The sequence below is a fragment of the Pleurodeles waltl genome, chromosome 9, assembly GCF_031143425.1.
Source record: "Pleurodeles waltl isolate 20211129_DDA chromosome 9, aPleWal1.hap1.20221129, whole genome shotgun sequence".
In the NCBI taxonomy this organism is placed as follows: Eukaryota; Metazoa; Chordata; class Amphibia; order Caudata; family Salamandridae; genus Pleurodeles; species Pleurodeles waltl.
Window position 1 is genome coordinate 747,989,194 of NC_090448.1, and position 23,380 is coordinate 748,012,573.

General features: G+C 45.2%; 1 protein-coding gene across 4 annotated transcripts in view; it reads right to left on the minus strand.

The window, feature by feature from the left end:
• The window catches only part of SIPA1 (signal-induced proliferation-associated 1), a 210,160-nt gene that overhangs the window by 100,444 nt on the left and 86,336 nt on the right, over positions 1 to 23,380 (minus strand). The gene's annotated exons all lie outside the window — the stretch shown is intronic.

The following is a 23,380-nucleotide window of genomic DNA, read 5'->3' on the forward strand; positions in this document are numbered from 1 at the left end:
CTTTAGAACAGATACCAAAGAAGTGCCTCCCAAGGTGGATGGTCGGTGTAGAGGGTTCAAAACAAAAGGCCCTGCAGGACCGAACAGTGAAGTGCCCATCCCGTAGGATATGGCTGACAGGGTAGTAGTTCTTCGTAAACATGTGCACTGATGTCCACGTCGGGGCCTCACAAATGTAAAAAACTGGCACTCTTTGTGCCAAATCAGTGGTACAAGTCTTGGTCTTAGTGGACTGAATCCTCAGTCCTGTAGGAAGCTGCTTTTTAGCCAGTTAACAGCAGATCTTAATGCAAAGGACTATTCACTTTGACAAAATCCTTTTCTGCACTGCCTTACCTTTCTTTGCCCAAAGCTGATCATCCACCTGATGGTCTTTAGTGTAATCAATGTAAAAGTCTAAGGTTCTTTTGGGGACCAGCCAATGGAGTCTCTCCTCCTCTTTCAATAGGTCTGATGGAGCAAAGAACTTTGGGAGGGGCATTTATTGTCCAATGAGAAAAGAAGTCACAACATTTTGGCAAAAAGGCCGCCCTGGTCCTCAACATCAGTTTGTCTGGAAAAATGGTGGTGCAGGGCAGATGCACTGAGAGAGCCTGGACCTTACTCATATGAAAAGCTGAAGTGATTGTAGTAAGGAAGACAGTTAAGAGAGTCAAAAAATACAAATTGTAGCTATGGATTGGCTTGAATGGGGTGTGAATGAGTAACATCAGGACCAAATTAAGATTGCGCTGTGGCATAACAAACTGTTTGGGAGAGAACATGTGATTCAAACCTTTAAAACCACATCACAAGAGGTGATTTGAACAAGGGCGGTTAGTTCGCCAAATGCAAAAAGGCCGATAGGGCCAACAAATCATTTTTACTAGTGCACACTGCAAGACCTTGCTGAGCCAAATACAAAGTAAACAACAAAAACCTATCAGTTTGACTTGTAAGTGCTGCACATTCGGACTTGTAAGTGCTGCACATTCGACACCAAGCCAAATATTTCAACTGTCACTTTTCAAAGTTGGGAAAAACTGGTATTCCCAACCCCCAAAGATGAGCAGCAAACACTACCATCACTTTGTGAACACCTAAGGAGCAAAGGCCAAATGGGAGCACAGCAAACTAAAAATGCTCTTGTCCAACCATGAACTATAGGTAACACCTGAGGGACTACATAGTGGGTGCATGAGAGTATGCGTCCTGCACGTCCAGACCTACCATCCAGGCATCCAGATCCAGGGTAGACAAAAGAGGAGCAGTGTGAGCATTTTCAATGTGTTCTTCCTCAGGAAGATGTTTAGAGGGTGAAGATATAAAATAGGAAGAAGGCCTCAATCCTCCCTTGGCACTACGAAATAGTGGGAGCATCATTCCATCTTTATTTCCAAGTCTGAAACCTTCCCTACGGCCCCTTTGGACAATAAAAGTTGTATCACTTGAAATAACATGGAAAGGTACTTTGCTAAAAGCCGCTCTGATGTAAGTGGAAGTTGCACCAGGTTGCACAGGATTAGAAAGGTACAGCCCTGTTGGATGATGTGGAGGACCCCCGTCACCATCCCCAGCAGATGTGATAGACTGCCACCCTTGGAGAAAATGTTTCATCCTTCCTCCCACAGGGTGGTCCTATATCACTAAGGGGAATTAAAGTGGTTTGGGAGCTAATGCTACAGGGGAGCAGGACTTAGAAGAGCAGTGTTCCTTGGACCTGGCGTTGTTTAGTAGCCATCTTTCTGACGTGGCCTCGAACAATCAAATTTGGTGAGAAAACTGTTTGGCAGGAGTAGAAAGGCCCAGAGCTGTGGCTCTGCTTTCCTTAAAGAGTTCAAGAACAGAAGCAGCCTTTTTGCCAAAAATGCTCTTCAAAAAGCTCTTCAAAAATTAAAAAGCATATCCATAAGGGATGCCTACACATCATCAAAAAAGGCTGTGCATTGTATCCAGGCATGGCAAAGGAGCATCACACTAGTGTCAACTGCATTAGGGGAAGTACGAAGCCCTCTGAGGTCCTGTAAGTCAATGTATAAACTGTCATCATCATAATGTGGGTGTACATCATCATCGTCACTGACGTTTCCAGATGATGACAGACTCGAGTCTGGATCAATCAAAAAGCATACCCATAAGGGATGCCTACACATCATCAAAAAAGGCTGCGCATTGTACAACAGAGCACCACACTAGCGTCAACCACTCGGCCCATGTAATCAATAATATCCGCACCAGCACCAATCGCATATTTGGCTGCATACCGACTATCCTGAATGAGGTCCTATACCCCACTGGTACAGCCGGCAAGCTCTTGTTGGCGATAACCCGGAGGGTGTGAGTATAGCCGCTTAATAGGCAGAACACACTGACCGACCTCAAGGCTAGGCTGGCCAACAAGAGCATTTGTTTCCCAAACACCTCAATACATTTCGACTCCTTGTCTGGAGGGGTCACAGGAATGTATAAGGATTCACTTTGCTGATGGAAGCGTGGACCGCCAAACTCTCAGGAGTAGGGTGCTGTATGAGAAAATCCAGGTTGCCTAGCATGGGTTTGTGGTGTCTGGCCACCTGCTTGTTCACTAGTGGACAACAGCAAGGTTTAGACCAAGTGCACATAAAGGTGTCAGTTACAGCTTCAATGAATGGAAAGACATAAGGGCTCACATGAGGCTGGTTCAGGGTGCAAAACCTCAGTAAGGGTATTTATCTTGACCTCAACAGAAGGCAGTTGTAAGTTTGCGGCATTAGTTGCATGTCTAAACACTACAGCAAAACAAGCACCCTGCATTGGGGGAAGTATCAAGCTCTCTGTGGTCCTGTATGTCAATGTATAAACTGTCAACATCATAATGTGGGTGTACATCATCCCCATCATCATCGCCACTGTCGTTTCCAGATGATGACAAACTCTAGTCTGAATCAGAACTAAAAAGATGATTGTTTTGGTGAGCTTGAGTGGAATCGGAGCACGACCTCTGTCGGAGCCGAGATGGATTTGGCTCAGTTTCAGACACTGGAGTCAGCACAAGATCCCCCTCCAGCACTGGTGAAAATCTGTACTGACATTGATGAAAGACCAGCATAGGTCTTGAAGTCAGAGTGGAAGTCAGCACTGGAGTCAGCGCAGAACCAGAAGCAGTTCAATGGGCACAGACGAGAACAACTGGAGGCCCCTGCAGATCTCTGTGGTCCAAAGGCGTGCAAAAATATGCAACATGGCCTCCTTCAAGGCCTCAAACTGTGCAGCATCGCTGATGGCCTGGGCAGTTTATGGCTCATTGGGACCAGTAGTGGAATCTGCTCCTCAATCAGGATCGCGGTGAGATCAATTGCCAATTTGACACCCTTGCAACTTCTCTCTAGACAGATAGTTGTAGAATGTGGTCCAGTCCTCCTTCAATGACTTTTGTTTTTTCTTCGACTTAAACTTCAACTTACCAGACGACTTCCACTGCAAAGAAGACGGTGTGGGAGCTGCCTCTAGAGCGGGAACAGGTCTTAAACTTAGAGCTAGAGTGTGACTTACACAAATCCTGTGACTTCCTTTGATGTTCTGTGACATACGGTTCCACTTCACAGTCCTGAATTGCCTCAGGTGCATGAGGCATATTCTTTGCATGACAGAATCGTGCCCTGAGACCAAACACCAAAGACACACCTCTTGTGGGTCCATTACGAGCCATTGTTTCTGATAGGCATTGCATGGTTTGAGTACTGTAGTGTTTGGTTGGGACATTGTTCCCTTGCAAACTGGAATTCAATTTGGACAAAATCATCAACCGACAGAAAAGGGAGCAGAGTGCCAGATCCATATTCAAAGGCATGGAAAGAAACAAAGTGATGTTAGCAGGAGGGTAGTGCTTATATGAGACTCCACTCCATCACACCTTGGTTGGAACAAGGCCAATGCACAGCCACTGGGTGCCACCCAGCGACTATCAGAAGAACTGCTGTGAAATCTCTAGGATCCTATGTGGCGTCTCACAAATATTCTCAAGGTGAGAAAACTGCAGTTGGAAGTAACCATCAGAAAAGCCCGGATAGACCAAGCTCCTAATTTGGAGTTTGAAGAGAACTAATAATCCCCAGTTTCAGGAGGAAGCTCTAAATACTTTGTAGACCACACCAGCCGAATTTCCTCAGAAATACCATTCTTATGGTGGAAGACGATTCAGTAGATTCAACACCATATTTAGAGTTGCATCCTGAAATTGGAGCATTTTCAGTTCCCTGATAGAGGTATTCAAAAAAAGTATCACGAGGGTTTATGGATTCTATAAAGTTCGTAAGGGTATGCCATTATTGTATGGCTCATGTATTGATCTTTTGTGTTTTATTTGCTGTATTTTTTATTTTGTCATTTTTTACAGAAACCTTTTGTGGTGAATTCAACTGTAACGGGTTTTGGCAAAGCCAATACTTCCCATCTTTGTGACACATTGGCTCTGCCAGTGGTTTTTAGTTATGCTGCACATCATTCCCAATAGTGTGCACCACTGTTGCTGAGAAGTTTTTAAAAAACATATGAAACAGCCAGCAGGGTCACTTTGTAGGCTCACGCGCCACCAATGCATGTGCCTACAAAATGGCGTAGCTGTTTGTTTTCATTGTAGTTGCCAATCCAAGTAGGATAGGTAACTAAAAAGAAGAAAAAAAACACAAAAATGATTTTTGAAGTAGGTGGGAGGAGCAACATTGAGGGAGAGGAGAGAGAAAGCAACATGAGGGGAGGAAACAGCATACGAGGCTGGAACCAACACAGAGTAGGGCAGGTGAGGATGTGGAAACACCATAGGGGTCACGGGTGGAGGGCAGAAGTAGCAAGGGGTCACGGGTGGGGAAAGTAATAAGGAGGGCATGTGTGTGGGCAAGCAGAGAGAGAGAAAGAAAGAGAGAGAAAGCAAAGTGGAGCACTGGTGGGGGTAAACGAGGAAAAGAGAGCAACTTGAAGCATGAGAGGTGAAGCACTCAAGAGAGAAAGTAACAGGGGAAGTAGACAAGGTCATGCACAACACTGAGGAGGTCCAGGAGAAACATACAGGCAACAGAGAATAACACGGAGAGCAGGTGCAGAGAAGTACATGATGGAGATTGGCTCTTTATATAGTATTCCAAAATGATGTATACTGCGCAAAGAGTCTAGGGATTCCCTTCTAAGTGGTCAGGGGCTTTCTCTAGCAATCCCAATGTGCTCTCTTAGTGGGCAGTGTGGTCAAGCAGCCTTAGGCTTATCAGAGAGGAGTGAAAGACATTCACAGTAGGCACTCAGCCAATAAATGACACACGACTCAATAAGGAGATCCACACCAATTTTTAAAAAATAACACTTATCTTTATATATGTTTGGGCACCAGAATCAATATGATCAGGTGCATATGTTTTGCAATAGAAATTATTACAGTTATTAATCAACACAGCAATTCCTGAAACTGCAATGTTGACCTATGGAGGAACAGCATATACAGTGAACAGGTACTCAGCAGCGACTTACAGAGCCAATCTTCCAGTCTTGAGGTGAGTATGAGGCAGGGTCCTAGGCCACACCAACAGGTCACCTCGGGCGGCACAGGACAGCAGGGTACAAGGGTATAGTTCAGCATTGGGTGCCCTGTTGAAGTTAATGGGGATCAGTGCATTAGAAAGTTGCTGCAGGTAGGGAAGGGGGAAACAGTCTGGATGAACAAACAAGTGGGTTCGGAACTTGCGATGCTCAGGGACTTGAAGACATCCTTTGTCCTCTTCTCCTGGGTCTCGCGCGGCCAGGTGTAGAGGTGTCCTTAGGCGTCAGGTTTCTGTCACCAGAGGCAGTCGTGCTAGTGGCGGCCTGCAGAAAGAGGCTGCAGGGGTGGACTGGGGGTCCAGTCCGACCGAACCAACAAGTGGGCTCGGGTCTCACGAGGCTGGGGGACCTGTGGTCCTCCTCTCCTCGGTCCAGGGCAGATGGGTGCAGAGGTGTCGGGTCTTTGTCTCCAAGTCCCTCCCGGTGGAGGGGGGGGCTGCACAAAGAGGCTGCATGCATCATCGGGGGAGTCACACGGGGAAGACCAAAGGTGAACTTCACCTCTGAAGGGTCTGGGGACCACGCTGGCACCGTTGGCCCACTTCAACTAGGGGTACGGGTGCAGTGGTGCTGTCCGGTGTCACGTTTTGGCATTCCGGAGTCCTCTCAGTTCTTTTTGGGGTGCCTGCAAGATGCAGGAGAGCAGCTCTGCTGCTCCATGGGGAGTTCTGGGTTCTTGGGTGAAGCCTTGCAGTCCTACCGGGCTTTTGGAGGCACAAGCACCTGCAGAATGAGGCGTCTTTGCCACAATTGTCAAAGTCAGCAGGCAGGCTGTCAAAGTTGGTGCTGAGTAAGTCACTGGTCTTCAGTTCTTGCTCTTGGATCTCTGTAGTGTTCTTTTCTTGCTTTTGCATCTCTGTAGTGTTCTTCTCCTTCTTTCAGTTCGGCAGGATCTCATTTTAGGGTGCCAGGGGCTCTCCTAAATACTGAAGTTAGGGGAATTAGGGGAGTGTGGGGTAGTAGCCAATGGGCTACTTTCCCCTGTAGGTCAGTACGCCCCCTATATGACCACTTCCTGTAGGAAGTGGGCATAACCCTGTCCCAGAGTTCCTAGTTCTGCCATCACCAAGATGGTAGACTTTTAACTTTTGTGTCCACATCAGGCAGCTCACCTTAGGGGTAGAACTGACCTGAGGGAATACATGACTTTCTCACTACTAATTTTCCTGCCTGTCCAGGTGACAAATGGGCCCTGCGTTGGGGGGTCCGGCATCTCCTCTGAGGAAAGCCAGATCTGCATGCTAAGGTGATGGACTCTTTGAAGCCCCCGGAATGCATATTTGCAAGTCTTCCTATTGGGAAGGGTGTGTTAACACCCCTGATAGAGCAGGCTTTGCTCCTGAACGCCTGAAAGCGGAGACTCTCACCCTTGGGGTCAGAAATGGCTGGCTGGTTTAGACTAGTCGGCCGGCACATTAGCAATTGGTAGGTTTTTCAGGGAGCACCTCTAAGGTACCCTCTGGTTGTATGTATTAATAAATCTATCACTGGAATCAGCGAGGGTTTATTATTATGAGATGTTTGATACCAAATGTCCCTTGTTTGAGTGAAGCTATCATGTAGCTGAGGAACTCGTATTGACCAGTGTCCAGCAAATGCACTTTAAATGACTTCCCTGATCACTTACTATGTCTATGAATTGACAAAGACATAGCAGGGGCATATCTGCTCTAGCAGATATGACCACACATATAATATAATGTGCCCCGCCCTAGGGCTGGAAGGCCTGCTGCATGAGTGTCTTACATATTTTGCATGCAGTGTAAGCGGGCATGGCACACAGACTGTATGCCATGTCGTGTTTTCACTTTCAGCTGCACGAAGACACGCAGCCTGCAATGGCAGTCTGCATGAGCTAGATCCGAGGCCTCTGAGGGTGGCACAAAACAAGTTACTGCCCTTGGGGACCCTCTTTGGTACCTATGCCCTAGGTACCTGGGGTAGAATTGACTAGGGACTTGCCGGGTGCCAAAGGTATTGCCAATTGGAGAACAATTTTACAGTTTTAGGGAAAGAGACCTGGTACTGGGGACCTGGTTAGCAGGAACCCAGTGCACTTTCAGTCAAAAATGCATTGAATACCAGGCAAAAAGTGGGGATGTCCATGTCAGAAAGGGGCACTTTCCTACTGAGACACCCACAAAAAACATGCACTGTTATGGAATGCTTAACTAAACGGAAAAATCAGTGCTTGAAAAGCAAGCGATGAAAGCGTAGAAGCCATACAATCAGAAGAGATGGTAAAGACACAATTCTCTATGAGAGGGACAACTACAAGAATGAGAAGCTGTGACAAAATAAGAAGTAGACAAATGAGCGTGGCAGGAAAGCCAACCATTGCTAAGGATTGGGCAAGCTTCAAGCCGGTGCATAGATTCCGGGGGTTGTTTGGCATGGTACACCCCCCCTAATAAATGTATTTGTGATAAATAGTTGGGTACAGGTGATTTCAGTAAGGTATGGTGAGGTGTCTGTTGGACTACATCAGGAACACAAAGACAATAAAACACACAGTCTCCCTCATCTGTTTGGAAAGACTTCAAAAATGTTGGTTATTTCACAGACTAATCTGCTTTCTCTCACTTGGTACTCCTACCAAGCTGCATTCCTCTTCCTTTCTGCTGCCCCTTAAGCAGCACTTGTTCGCCCTGCTTGTGGTATAACGTATTTTAACATTAAGTGCCAACATGACTGTTGGGCAATCCAAATCTCACAACCACACAATCTCATTGAAGCTACGCCCCTGGCTCCAAGCCCCTGAATGCTCTTGGTAAGACCGCAATAGGTTTTTCAACAGGCTGTCTAGTAGGCAACATCTCAAAAGGGGGAGTTGTGAGCTTTGTTGGCTGAATGTGTTATGCTTGTGTATTTTTGATATTGAAAATAATTGATGCAGAATGGACTAGAATGTGAAGGGTGTGATGGGGAGCTGGTTGGTGGTTCTGGTAGAGCTTAGAGTTATCTGATATTGTTCTGTTCAATGCATGACTACTGAATGATCACCACTCCAACAGTCACTGTTTTTCCATAATGGAAGCTCTCACCCAAAACAAGATATAAAAGGGCCAAACAACACTGACCAGCGATAGCCATCCACTGTATTTACTTCATCGGAAAAGCATCTTCCAGTGGCTCACTTGGCCATTGTATTGCTTTTATATGTTATATTTCAAAATACTGGCCAAAGTGAAATACGTGCTAATATTGCTATAATGTGAGAACAAAACGATAACTATTACTTAACAAAATACACAACCATGACAATGTTAATTCTTCTTAAAGTAATTCTAAAAATGTTACTACTTGACCTAATCAGAATTCTCATGCTATTATTAGTGGTGACAGTAATATGTTAAGTGTAATGTTATTTGAATAGGAGAATAATCAATGAGTATTACAAACTGTATAATGAAACATACAGAAGAATTATTGTTTTCTTCACTTACATAACAGTGATCAAAAACATAATTTAAAACAACTGCATTAATAATATTTCATTCTAAAACTGAAATCTCTCGACATGACATTTCTAGTAAATGTCTGAGTTGCAAATGTAGACGTTGTAGCGAGTTTTAAAAGCGGGTCGTGTCTACATTTCAAAATCTCCACTTGATGTCGCATGTTGATATTTCCAACGTGTCCATGTTTTTAATGCACTAATAGTTTCCCCGTAGAGGCCTTTTCAAGACTCGGTTTACTCGAGCACATATCTTAAAGAATGTAAGGCCTTGACACTTGCGATCTTCAACAAAACATAGTGTTCCTCATGCAGCGCGGGCCCAGGGTGAGTGTCGGGCTATACACAAAGGATGGCTGTAGGACTCCGACTCACTAGATTCATGTTCCAGTGGCTTCCTTTCACAATCCACTGCGTTCAGACGCCTGTAAAGCAAGTGGCTGAATGGTGAAACTGCATTACTAAAACTCCCAGAATGCACTGGTTTAGCAAGTGAAAAGTCAGGACTGTAAACACAAGCGTTCCCATGACATGACGCGATTTGGTTGCCCTTGTTAGGAAGGGGACCATGTGTGAGACGTTTGACGGGCAGGGGGGAGTTGAAAGGCATTGCGCATTGTGCTTTAGCTCGTGCGGTCTGGAGGCAAGGTGCTGACCTTTCACTGGAAGGTTGTCGCAGCAGACGGAGGAGAATGACGATCAATGAGAGGAAGCGAAACCGCAGCTTCCTCCTTCTCAGCGACAAGGTGCAGGGTGGAGGCGTCTGGGCCGTCACGGACGGCAGTCACAAAAAGACGACGAGGAAATGGCGTCTGATATAAATATCAACTTGCGGCTTGGGCGGTGTGAGAGGCACGGGGTTCTTGCACTCCAAATGGCACGGTCTGGTTCGTCTGTTAGTTTTCAGTTTAGTTATTGCTTTGGCGAGCCCCAAGACCCACGAGCCTCTAACAGGCTTCCTCTTTACGTCATGCTGTATTACAGCGATTTGTGTAACCAAAGTTTTCCCTTTTGTTATTTATTTGCAGCGTCCAAGGAGTACACGTTTCTTTCGACTTGGTATAGACTTTCTCAGCAGTTCTTCTTGACAGATCTGTGCTCCATCATGGTCCCTCCAGAGGCTTATCTGAGCCCTCATTACAGGGGTGGCTTAATGGTTGGGAAGGACATAAGTTTCCAACTGTTTAAATAGTCCCAGTGGTACCCGGGGGTCTCTGGTATGGGGTGAGGCCCTTTTCCTCCGTGTCGAAGTACACAAGGACACGATTTAAACAAGCATTTGCAATGCAACGAGTCTCGCGTTTGCTTGAGTTAGCGCTATTAGAGTTGTACATTTCTAACTGGACTTTACTTACCACATAAATTGAAACTGAAAAGTAAAACAGCTGACATAAGTGAAACAATTCAAAGCGCCACTGCTACCATGTGGGCGAAGGTGAGACACAAAAGGAAAAATAAGTTTGCTTATTGTCAAACCTATCGGCAAAAGTGCAATTCCAGGTAACAGGGTCGATGGCCAAGGCAGTACCAAAACTGCCCCAAGGAGGGACAAACGTAAAGCATTTACCAATGATAACAAAGGATTTTTGAAAGGCAAGCCCATGAATGGGTAATAGTGATGGGCGTGCAGTGGGTGTGGTTAAAAGCCCACAAGACTTACAACAGGCCAGAGTGCTTGTGTGCTCAACCTAAAAAGGAGACATGCCAGACTGGAGGTTCAGCCATAGACTATGTGAGCAGGTGGGGCATGTTTATTTACTTGTTTTACTATGTCACATTTGCTTCATGCCAGATGTGCGATTGGGCGGTGTTCCTCAGCAGAGGACATTACCCCCTTCCTACTGTTAAAATACAAACAACAGTGGACAAATCATCAACAGCCATACTGATAGAATGAAACAGCAGTTTTGCATGACATTTGGTTCCAGTCTATATTTCATAGTCCTTGTATCACTGGGATGGTTGTGGATTTGGTCTGAGACAGTACTGGTGACTAAAAGTACGGACGTAGGTGGAGGTACTGTGTCCTTCAGTTGCTAGTGATTCTAAAGTGCCTGCAGTGATGGTTGTTCAGGCTCCAGGATTTGACAGGACACCCATCAGCATCCGCTAGACTGAATGAGACACTATTCTCTCATGGGGCATGGAAATTATTAGAGTGACATCTATGCCTCCTTAAGTGATGGTTATCATGGTCCCTTTTGCTGGTACAACCAACCACAGTTGAACTTGCTGCTTCTGTACCACTTCATCAGAAGTATGTGGTCACCTGGGTTTACCTTTCTGTGTTTTGCCTTCCGACATATGCTCACAGCTTAGTTATTTCGCCTCCACCATTCTAGGGTATCTTTGTTGTCTGGTTCGAATGAAGCTACTGGAGAGGAATGACCTGCAATAGTATCAGTTATTATTCTCCAAAACAACAGGACTGCTGGTGAATTCTTCGTTGATACATGTGAGGGTATTCCTAGTCATTGAGAAACTAGAACATCGTCCATTCCACCCAATTATGCAGCCTGAAGTGCTTTGCTTAGGGTTTGCACAAACCTTTCTGCTTCTCCAATGGCTTACAGCTACCTTGTTGTGGTCTTGCAGTGTTTTGAGCTGTGGCATAATCAGCTATTCTTTGGCCCTGAAACAGTGGTCTGTTGTCTCACGGTAAGTGATGTGATGCAAACATTTTCTCCAGTTTTGGGATGACCTCAAAGTCCAATGTTGTTGTTACCATTTATACTTTAGGATATTTGCAGTCATATTCTACCATGACTGATAGGTGCTGGTTGTTACGTAGTGTCATGAAATTGGTGCTCCGGAAGACCTACCGCTGTTTCGGGAGGTCTTCTGATTGGCGGGTCAGGCGGCCCTACAGTCTGGCATGCAGGCAGTTGTTGATGGTTGGTTGTACCAGAACTTCTAGATCCAGAAACAAGGTTTGATTAATGACAGACAGTCGTCCTTTCTTGTTGCTTGTGCTGTTTGTGAGATAGAGGGCGGTTTGGACCCAGTATTGTTCACTAGCAACTTGACATACTTGTTTGTATCTTGGGATCGCTCAACTTCAGCCTCCTTTGCGGCTCGGTGATGTCAGCAATGGTAGTCCTCAGGGGTGGTTTGTCTTGAATGATACACCATTTCTAAGAGTATTCCAGTAGCTGCAAAATCTATTTTTCTATACTTGGCAGCGGGCTTTGATTAGGGAGAGATGTACTAACGGCTTATGACTAGTGTAGACCCTGAACTGACTTTTTAAGTTCCTGTGCCATGTCCACAGAGCTCTCCATGGTAAAGGTTCTCTTTGTCTTGGTGCCAATACTACATTTTATAAACTGACTAGCGCCCTCAGATCCATTTCCAAAGCCCAAGCCGAACCATTTTGAATCTAGAATAGGATCCAGATTATTTGCTACCTTGCCACCTGACAATGTAACATGCCTCCTGACAAACTGAAACCAGAGGCTGATTTAAGCCAATTCGGAAAAATGTTAAAACTTTGAATGTTTCCCAATTAAGCTGCAGTTTTATTTGCCCACATTTTTCTGTCAGTCTTTTTGAAGACATTTTTCACACCAGGATACTCAGCAGGTCGTAGCACTGTTCATAGTCCAGTTACGCTAGCATCTACTAGCAGATCCATGTTTTTGTCGGCCACAGACCTTCACTGTGGTCTCTGCTGATGTGCTTTGTGTTGTAAAATGCCTTATCCTGCTCTTCAATAGTCTCCCAGCCACATTCACTTTCAATAGGTCTTGCAGAGCTTTGGTGAGGACTAAAAGGTTTGGGTAACTGGCCACAGTTTGAATTCATAGCTAGAAAGCAGCTGACTTCAGCAGATTGTTCGGGGGTGGGCTGGCTGGATGTCCATCACTTTTTTTGGGGGGGCTGGAGTGACTCCTTCCACCAATAACCGATATCCCAAGATTCTTTATTATATGTGAGAAACTTACCCTTTCCTTTGTCAAGCTTCAGGCCACTGCTCTGGATCCACTGTAGAAGGGCTTGGAGTCTCTTGTTATGCTGGTCTGTTGATGTGGCATACACCAAAATGTCTTTGCTTACATTGAGTATGCTGCTCAACCCAAACAATACCTTTCTTAAGCAACTTTGGAGCACCTCGATGGTGCTGCGGATGCCAAAATTCAGGTAACAATAGCATCTTAGTTCCACATGGTAGAGAACATTGTGATGTGCCTGTATCCTTTATGAAGCTTGCTTGATTTGGGGATATCCAGATTTGAAATCAAACGTATAGAACCATTTGGCGCCTTTGATTCAGTGATATCACCCACGGCTGATGTGATGTGACATTTGCATTTAGTCACCTTATTTGGCACGCTAATGTATACACAAATTTGATTTTCACCAGCCTGCTTTGGCTTTCTGGCGACCACTTTTAGGGAAAACAATGGTGCAGGTCATTCAACCTTCTCAATAATTCTAGTACTTCATCTTGTTCATATTTTCTTCCACTTTTTTCCAGATGTAGAACGGTATCCGTCGGGGTCGTAGAGCAACTGGCTGTGCTGAAGATTCTATTGGAACTTTACCGTTTTCCCTTTGAGGCCGCTGATTCTTTTAAAGATGTCTTCATATTTTTCTATCATGTGTGCAACTGTCTGCTTCAGCATGCCCAATGCAAAAGCGACGAGTCAGAGTGATTACACTGTTCTACAGCTAATAAGAATAGTCCCCTTCGCTTTAGTGACAAGAAATTAGCAGCTATTGAATGGTCCTCGTGTGCTATTTGCATTGTACACACCACTGCTAGTTGAATGCGGGTGGAACTCCGATATGCATAAATACAAGTATTGGTGGCCCTCAAAGCTGGTGCAAGGAGCAGTTGTTTGAAGTTGTTTCTCACCAAAATGCACATAGTTGCACCGGTGTCAGTGAGGCTCCTATTTCACCGTCTGTTGATGACTAGTTCGCAGTTAGGCTGTGACTTTATTTTATCAGCTGTTACATCTTCTGTTGATAACAGGTAACCACATTTTTGATTTAAAGATGTGGTGTTATCTGAATTTCTATGTGCTTCTCGTTGTCTTGGTTTGTACCTCTCAGACCCAACTTTCTGGTTTGGGTGGTTTCCCTCGTGTGCCTGTAGGTCTGCATACTTGAGCAAAATGGTTCGCTTTGCCACTTGCAGCCCCTCTTCTCTCTGGCTGGGCACTGGATGCCGCTGGTTTCCACAGTACTTACAGCCCCCTGTGGATTTCTTGTTCAGGTTTTTCTTCCAGTTTGTAAAATGTCCTTCATCCAGTATGAGAAGTAGCATCCTAGAATTATTTGAGCTCTGATCTCTTCACCAACAGTGACAAATTTGCACATTACTGACAACCCATGCAGCCGGGCATTAAATGCATCAATGGACTCCATCTGGTTTTGTTTCATTTGGCGTAGAACAAAAACATTTCTATACTCTGGGATGGCTTGGGTGCTGAACTGGTTGTTGGGTGCTCCTAGTGTACAGGCACATGTTGAGCATTGTCAGGAACATCTTATGAACTCGCAAATCAAGTGCAAAACAATGTACCTCTTCACTTCTGGTTAGTCTCTTTGGTGGCAGTGATGTTTTAAAATGTGTCACCAACATTCTCCACCTTGCAGCGACTGACAATAGTGCTGAGAACACGTTGAATGGCTTGATTGCACAGGCCACGTTGTGAAGCAGGATAGCTATCTATTAGCTCAGAAGGAGGGTGACGTGGTGGTTGGGTGTCAGATACCAGTGTAGGGCTCTAGTCAGCACACAGGGACTTCAGCCACCAGAGTCTCTACAGCACTGGGCTTAGCTATTGGTCCAAATTCTTGGTTTTTCATACATCAATATGGTGAAATCTACCTGCTCTACAGTAGTAAGGGGAGCAGTCTTATTGTGGACAAAATCCTTTGGAAGACTAGTAGGAACTGTGTGCATGTTTCCCAAAGTCTATGTTATTGTTGAACAAGATTTACTGATTTAAAATGTTGCCGGCCCTGGCCTGGAGTCTCAGTAGTACTAGCAGGTGCAGAGTGCTGGAAACAAACTCCTTATCTCTGACATGTTCGTTGATGCCAGCTATATCTTTCCCAACAAATGCATTACATTCAGTAATAAGAACTACATGTCTGCCAAACAACTTAGCTGATTAACTGAAAGTCTCATTTTAAAAATGCAATTTGACAAATACCAGGTAGGCGATTTCTTGACTTCCCATGACTTCAGGACACATATCCCTTTAAACAACATATTCTATTTTCTGTCTCCAGTGTCATTTTAGATAGCCGTACTTCTCTTTCTAAATCAACCTCTAGGCTTTGGGTAGTCTTTCTTTAATATCTCCAGACCCGTTTCAATCAAACCTCCGCTTACTATCACTCCTTCATGATGTCAAAGTCTACATGGCCAGCACCTTCACTCTGACACCCATATCTGAAACCTTAGGCATTGGTGAGGCTCTTTCACATGTACCGCTGCTATGCCCCCAAACACCGTACCCTCTTCTTCCAGTGCTGAATGACTCATGCCAGAGAGGGAAGTCCCCATTTACCTGGTGTTAAGCATTGTCACAAGAGCTTTGTCCAGCTCTATGAATCACAGCACTAGCAGGAGATTGTCTTTTTCTCTGGTCACTCTGTGGTGGGTGCTATAAAATATGCAGTATGCACACAGGACCCACCGAGGCCTGTGCCACTGTCAATGTAATTGAGAAACAATACTGTAAACTCACTAATGCTGCTCCATCACAGTTGACTGCTTTACAGCCTAAAGCTCCATTAGTTATTTCACAGTTTTGTTTCCTTCCTTCTACTACTGTCTCCACAGTGCTTATAATACTATTTCCATAGCACTGTCCTTACTCGTAAGACATATACGGGACACATCTCCTCAGCTGACTTATTATCTGTTTTTTTAGACCTTGCCCAGCCTCCCAGCCTCCGCACTGGGCTCCTTCTAACCAGCAGCCTGAGCTGACACCACTTGTGGGGGGATTTGAGGGTGGGCCGCCCCACACTAGACCTCCATGTTCACAGGGCCATCTTCTCACAACAAGCCTCTTCCACTGCCAAAAATGTCTTCCAACTGCCACCAGTCTTGCAGCATTTTTACACGTTTCCTTAAAAATGTATAGTCGAAATGTTGTAGTTGGAGAGCAATGTCTTCACAAAAGTGTAAGGAGGTGCTTAGCTAGGCGGTTATTTAATTCATGTTAGCCTCTTATGTTACAGCAGGTAAGTTCTGTCAGGGCTTCACCCTTCCTCCAACTGGTCTATATCCTAGGTTCCATTTTATACCACACACCAACATTCTGTTACATCACTCACTGTGAGTATTACAGACACTAGCTGAGACATACAGGGAATGGTGCACATAGGAAACTACAATATTGTTGCTTAAAGTCATATGTGTTGACCTCAACTGACTCCATGCTTCTATGTCCTCCGTACGATCACTTTATCAAGTTCAGTGCAGAATTTTCATTATCACATGTACACCAGGTATTTCTTATATGCGTTGGCAAACTGCAAGCATAGCCTTGCCTTAAAATATCACTGTGACCATGCCTCTATTGCCCTAGAGCCAAGAAGCAATTACGTTCTGTCTGCAGGTTATAAAAACTGATAAGCTCTAACAAGTCTATTAAAAAATGTTTAAAGTACGCAGCACATTCTAAATCATGTAGTGCCCATAAAATGAATATACAATACAAATGAAAGAGCTAAACTCTTCACTTTTTCCTGCAATCATTCACATTAAACAAATGCCTTATTTATCCGACATTCCAATATTTATTCTAATTAATAAACCGAGGTCTTTTATCCATTACTGGGATTTGGTGTTGGTGACCGGGTAAGTGTAATATAGCTGTTATCTATGGCTCTGTTGGGTGAAAGGAAACACGAAGGCTGGTTTCACATGCATTCACATCTGCCAAGTGGTCCCATATCATATGTGGCACCTTCCGCCAGTTCTAGCTTTTTAGGCAGCTGCATGGTGCACCCTGAGACGGTTACTTTTTCTGTTAAATGTTATTTTCTGTTAAAAGGCCCAGGATGCAAAGTGCTGCTGAGTAAAAAGCCAGGTCTGGCAGTAGGTGTCACTTGACAGCTCGGCCTATCTAATGCTCAGTAAAGTGCTGCTGCTGTAAACACGCCTTCCAGTGCTAAAACAGTGCTCTGCCGTCTGTCCTGTGAGCAGTGGGAGGTGTGTGTTCACTCTGTGATCTTCTGAGTCAGACGGTCACAACCACAATGAGTAAGACGGGAAGTTTGATTAAGTTTTAGCTTTGTTATAAAGGGGAGACGGACAAAAACACAATTCTTTGCGTGTATTTATCTTTTACCCTTCTCGAGTGAAAAGATGATTTATACAAATTCCCCACTGTTGCGCCCGAGAGGGGTAGAAAGCAAGACATGCGAACAGTCTATTTTATGCATTATTGGGGAGGGGTGGGTGATAAAATATGGCGGAATGGTGGTTATAGGCTGAAACAGTACATTCGTTTTTTCTGTATGTATCCATATTTGTCTTGGGTTTTGTGAAACAATACACTGACAGTCGTATATTTCTACAAATGTACACTGATACTTGAACACCAGTCCGGTTTCAATGGCATGAATAACCAATAATGCTAAATCAATACGCTTGTATGAAAACGTACATTTTAATTTCAACGTTGTACGCATCTACAGCTGTTCATGCCTCAATAAGAACCTTTTTCCTCTTTTTGAGACCCCCCCGCCTGTCAATTTGCACACCTATTTAAATACAGAAAAGAAAGTAAGATAGTTTTCTGTGTGTTTTTATCTGTATAAATCAGCAAAAAACTGAATACTGGGAGCTTTCTTTATAAAAACGCTCCAGCCTGTGCTCCAGCAAGTACCATTACCCAATGTAAAGGCTCTTATTTTGGGGTCATTTAACAGATGCAAGCAGGAGCAAGCACAGCTGGGATCTGAATATGTGTCCCTCACAATACACACAGTTCCCTGCAACAGACACATTAAATACCACGAACTAACTCACTGGAAAGCATCCTCTGACCTACCAGGTACTTAAATTCCTGCACCAAGTATGTAACCCTATGAACTTCATAACTGGGATCAGAATTATCACCTATGGTTTGCAGATAGATTTTCACTGCAGGTACACAAACCCCGGAGCTTTTTCACCAGCACTAGAACTTCAGACCAGCTTGTTACACACAGCAAACACATAACCACTTTAACATATACAACCAAATTGTAAAAGATAATAGAACTCTAAAACTACACATCTTTAACTTGTCTATGATATACTTAATGTACTGCCCAAAACAGGGAGAACTTGACAAAATAAAACAAGTATCATACGATAGGCTGACGTTAATTAAAATCGGAAGAGCCTTCAGTTGTTATTAGATTTTCCAGACACACTCCTGGCTGCCCAAATGTAAGAGGGAACCGCACGATAGATCTCTGGCTTATATGTCCTAATGCACAATCTCAAAGCTTCAGTGCAGTCCAATATTTTATGTATTTTTGACAAGGGTACAAGGCATTTCGCATGGGATGGGAGGTTATTGTCCTAGGACAAAAAAGCATAAATGCAAAATTGTTTCACTGCCCCTATGCCACAATCACATTGGTCTTCAGAAGATTTGTCCTTTGTCCACTCACCTGTATATATCTTAGGCGGCAATGTACCAAGCCTAAATGTAACACACAAACAAGCCATGCTTTAGGATAACTGTAAAGTAGACGATACTAGGTCTCAAAAACAATCGGATCTTTATGTAAAAAAATCTATTAACTAGAGACTCATCCTTAACTTTACTGCAAATATTCCTGACTTTATACTGCCAACATGCCTCCTTAATTCTTCTGGATGAACCGGAATTAACTGTAGCTTGACTTATATAAATAGATTAAAGGTTGAGGAACTTTACGTATTTCTTATGGGGTACCACCATTGCACCATATTTGGTGTAGTGCAGGTTACTATCTGCACTAAAGATTTTAAGTTCAATGTCTGCTTTTTGGTGACTGTGCAGGCATCACCAATACAGAATTGGGGAAAGAGAGATGATGGGGGCCATTACGACCCTGGCGGCTGGCGGTATGTTGGCGGTATGTTGCCACGGCCATACCGCCGGCCCCTCCACTTTCCCGCCAGGATTCCGCCTGGCGGTCATAATCCCCAGGGCAGCGGTGCCTGCACCGCTGCCCTGGGGATTATGAGTCCCCGACCGCTGGCCTGTCCATGGCGGTACACACCACCATGGAAAGGCCGGCGGTAAGGGGACTTGGGTGCCCCTGGGGGCCCCTGCACTGCCCATGCACTTGGCATGGGCAGTGCAGGGGCCCCCAGGCATAGCCCCGTCGCGCATTTCACTGCCCGGATTTCGGGCAGTGAAATGCGCGATGGGTGCTACTGCACCCGCTGCACATCAGCATTGCCGCCGGCTCTATTACGAGCCGGCTGCAATGTTGATGTGACATTTCCGCTGGGCCAGCGGACGGTAACACTGTTACCGTCCGCTGGCCCAGCGGAAATGTCATAATAGGGAGACAGAAATACCGCCGGCAATGGCAGTATTCTGTCTCCCGCGGCCTCGGCGGTCTTTTAAAAAGACCGCCAAGGTCGTAATGATCCCCGATATGTTTAATACCCAATTCCAAGTAAAGAGGGGGTAGATGTGTACCTTGGCCAAAGCACAGCAGTGACCTCAAAAAGTGATTCTCCACCATCTGCAATAGAGTGATGGCTACGTGACCCCATAGTTTGGCACCATAAGTAGCTGAGGCTACTGCTTTTTTGCCACTACTTTGTTTATATGTTGACTCCAAGTCAACCTGGTATCTAAACGTAATTCCAAATAGTCAAATGTATCCACACATTGTAGAGGTTCACTGCTGACCAGAAAGGGGTGTCCTGGGATAATACGTGACTTCATACTCGTGTTATTTGTCTTTGACATACTTATTATCAGTTTTTTAAAACAATACTCTGTAAAATCTCCGACAGGTTGGTGTATTGAAAGATCAGCCAATAAAATAAATACCATGTCATCTACAATAACAATATTAGAATTCTTATTTTACAAAGTCTTGGATTATTGAAATTTAAGCCCTCCCGTTGTGGGTCAACATCATTCAAAAACAATGACAAAAGTGGGGGAGTTAAGACACACATTTGACGCAGGCCTGTGGAGATTGAAAAACTCACAGTAGATTCCACATATAACCCATACTTCACTTAAGCTATTGTGTTCTTGTGGAGACTCTCCAAAGCTATTATCATGCAGTGATTTAGTACCTCGTGTTCCAATGAGAGCCATAATCGCTCCCTGGAGACCAAGTGAAAAGCTCACTTTAAATCAATAAAGATTAAATATATTGGTGGTTCATCTCTTTCACACATATTCTGGGCAAATCAAAAAGATGCACATCCAGGTCGTAAGTTCCATTGTCCAATAACTTTATTGGACGGCAAGTGGAAGGATTGATTCAAATACCCTTCTTGTGTATTGAATTTTTTTTTTGCAGTACGCCATGATTCCGGAGTAATTCCAGTCAACAGAAAAGAATAAAAACCCTTAGTAATGACCAGGGGCCATATAATTGGCTAAATTTCTAAAAGGTGAATGGAACAAGGTCCAGATCAGGGGCGTTACTGGATTGTTACCTCACTATTGCATGCTCCACCTCCGAAATAGCTATGTCCAATTTATCATCCTCATTAGACAATTGCAGGATTGACTCCAACTTTTCTATAAAAATAATCTCGGTCATACTTGAAGTATAGGGATTCGTAAAATGCATAACCCCTTTCTGCTACCCAATACAAGAGTCCTGGGGATGTCTAGATAAGGGGCGGCTCCTCCGCAATGACAGAGGAGCATCGCTCCCGCTGGCTAAAATGCAGCAGCAGAAAAATAAAATGATACTTTATTATTGTTATATTTTTATCCAACTGGCTCAGCTAGCATGTGGAGGGAGGGGCGGGGGGTTGGGCCGGGCCATGGGAGGGGGGAAGGAGGAATGTAGTGCATAGGTTTAGCATGAGAGCAGTGCAAGGATTGCTGGGAAGCCTGTGCTGGTGTCCCACAGTAGCGGAGCAAGGCAGCAGGAGACAGCGGCGGTGGGAAAGATATGTGTTTTTTTTTTAATAATGTGCTTCCCCATCGCCTGCCATCCCCCGCTCCCTGGACATTTGAGGTGGCCGCCGCTGGTCTATATATAAGCACCCAAAAACATTTTGAGTTTTTCTCAGATGTGGCTTGTTTAGTATATTCCCAAGCACTTTGTTGCATTGAAAACTTTTTATAGTTAATAAAGCTTTGTAATACTGTCTTAATTTAACATAGACTGTCTCCCTTTCTGTTGACTCATGACGTTGCACCAATGCTTGTGACTTCAACTTCTTCCTAGTCCAGCACTCCTGCTCAACCTAGTTACAGTACTGTCTAACATCACAAAGATATTTTGGGATTTTTTGGAAACTGTTAAGAAGAGGGACAGCTTGATGATGTTTCATTTAGGTAATGATCAATGTCAGGGTGTCTTTACCTCCTTTAATCGTAATACTAGCACGATCATCCGAGGGAGTGCGAACATTGAGGTATCTTAGGACACACAACAGCATGTTTTCTAATAAATATTTTTAGCAGATAATGGCCCTCATTACGACCCTGGCGGTATAGAACCGCCAGGGCCGCGGCACGCGGGAGCACCGCCGACAGGCCGGCGGTGCCCCGCGGGGCATTCTGACCGCGGCGGCTTAGCCGCGGTCAGAGAAGGGAAACCGGCGGTCTCCCGCCGGTTTCCCGCTGCCCCCAAGGAATCCTCCAAGCCGGCGCAGCTTGCTGCGCCGGCTTGGGGATTCCGACTCCCCCTCCCGCCATCCAGTTCCTGGCGGTTCTCCCGCCGGGAACCGGATGGCGGGAGGGGGAGTCGCGGGGCCCCTGGGGGCCCCTGCAGTGCCCATGCCAATGGCATGGGCACTGCAGGGGCCCCCATAAGAGGGCCCCAAAATGTATTTCACTGTCTGCATAGCAGACAGTGAAATACGCGACGGGTGCAGTAGCACCCGTCGCACCTTCCCACTCCGCCGGCTCGATTACGAGCCGGCTTCATGGTGGGAAGGTCGTTTTCCCCTGGGCTGGCGGGCGGCCTTTCGGCGGCCGCCCGCCAGCCCAAGGGAAAACTCTGAATACCCGCCGCGGTCTTCCGACCGCGGTGCGGTATTCACGACGCGCAACTTTGGCGGGCGGCCTCCGCCGCCCGCCAAAGTTGTAATGAGGGCCAATATGTCAATCAGAACCTATCTTGTTCACTTTAGCGAAAAGTGGTTTGGATTGTACCTGCTTTTATAAATTATTAATGATGATAGCAATTAATGCTTGTAATTTAGAATTTGTTTACATGATATGGGATTTTCATTGTTTTTATTTTATGTATTGTTAAGCTTGTGTTGAGAACAATACAATCTTTAAGCATTACCCCTTGCACTGCCTTGCTGACACTGGAATATATGACTTTCAGGTTCGGAAAACACACATCTATGAGGTACACACATTGACCGCTGAGCTATCTTTCTGGGATTAGAACCTGTAGCCTTCAAGTTACACAGCTGCGTAGCAGATGCTCTAAATTAGAGCTATCGATTTTATTTTTTAAGGGGGGGTTTAGCCAACCACTAAGATGGCTACCTGAGAGATATGCTCCCAACGCAGCTACTGGGGAGTCACCCAGGCTCGCGGGACCCTGTCCGACTTGGAGAACTGCCACTGTGGTGAATGGTGCAGGAATCACACGTTTGGTGGTCCCGCTGAGTGGAGTAATGGGAGCAGCAGGCCTGTGGCTGCGACAGGGCACTCAGCCCCTGGGGCACTGGCAACATGGTCGGGTTGCGCAGGCAGGCTCCGTCTTTCCGGAGGGACTGCTTTTCACTTTCCCAACACCGTGCATTGGCTGAGACAATGGGCGGTCTGGATTGCTGGTAAAAAATTACTCTCACAGCTGCAGCCGCCATTTTTATTATGACGCGCTGCCTGGCAATGTCTGTGTGGATGTGTTCTGGTGGAGGACTGCATGGGACCTGTGCCTTTAAAATAAACATGGAGATGGCGGGTCTAGCTGGGTGAAGTGTGCCTGGAAGAACACAGCACTGATGGCACCATTATCCCCAGTAAGTTGTATAGTGCTTGAAAATATTGTGTATTTCATTATCAGGCTGCCCACTTCAACAGACTCTCTGGCTTTTCCTGCAATTTGGCCATCATCGGGCACCCAAAAGATAATGCAATAGTAGTGCCTATTGATGGTTTCCACAATTTGCTGGTGTCTGTACCTGCTCTGCTCTCCTTGTCTCTTGGTGGATCTGGGAGGCCTAATTTCACTCATAGCAGCACATTTTCT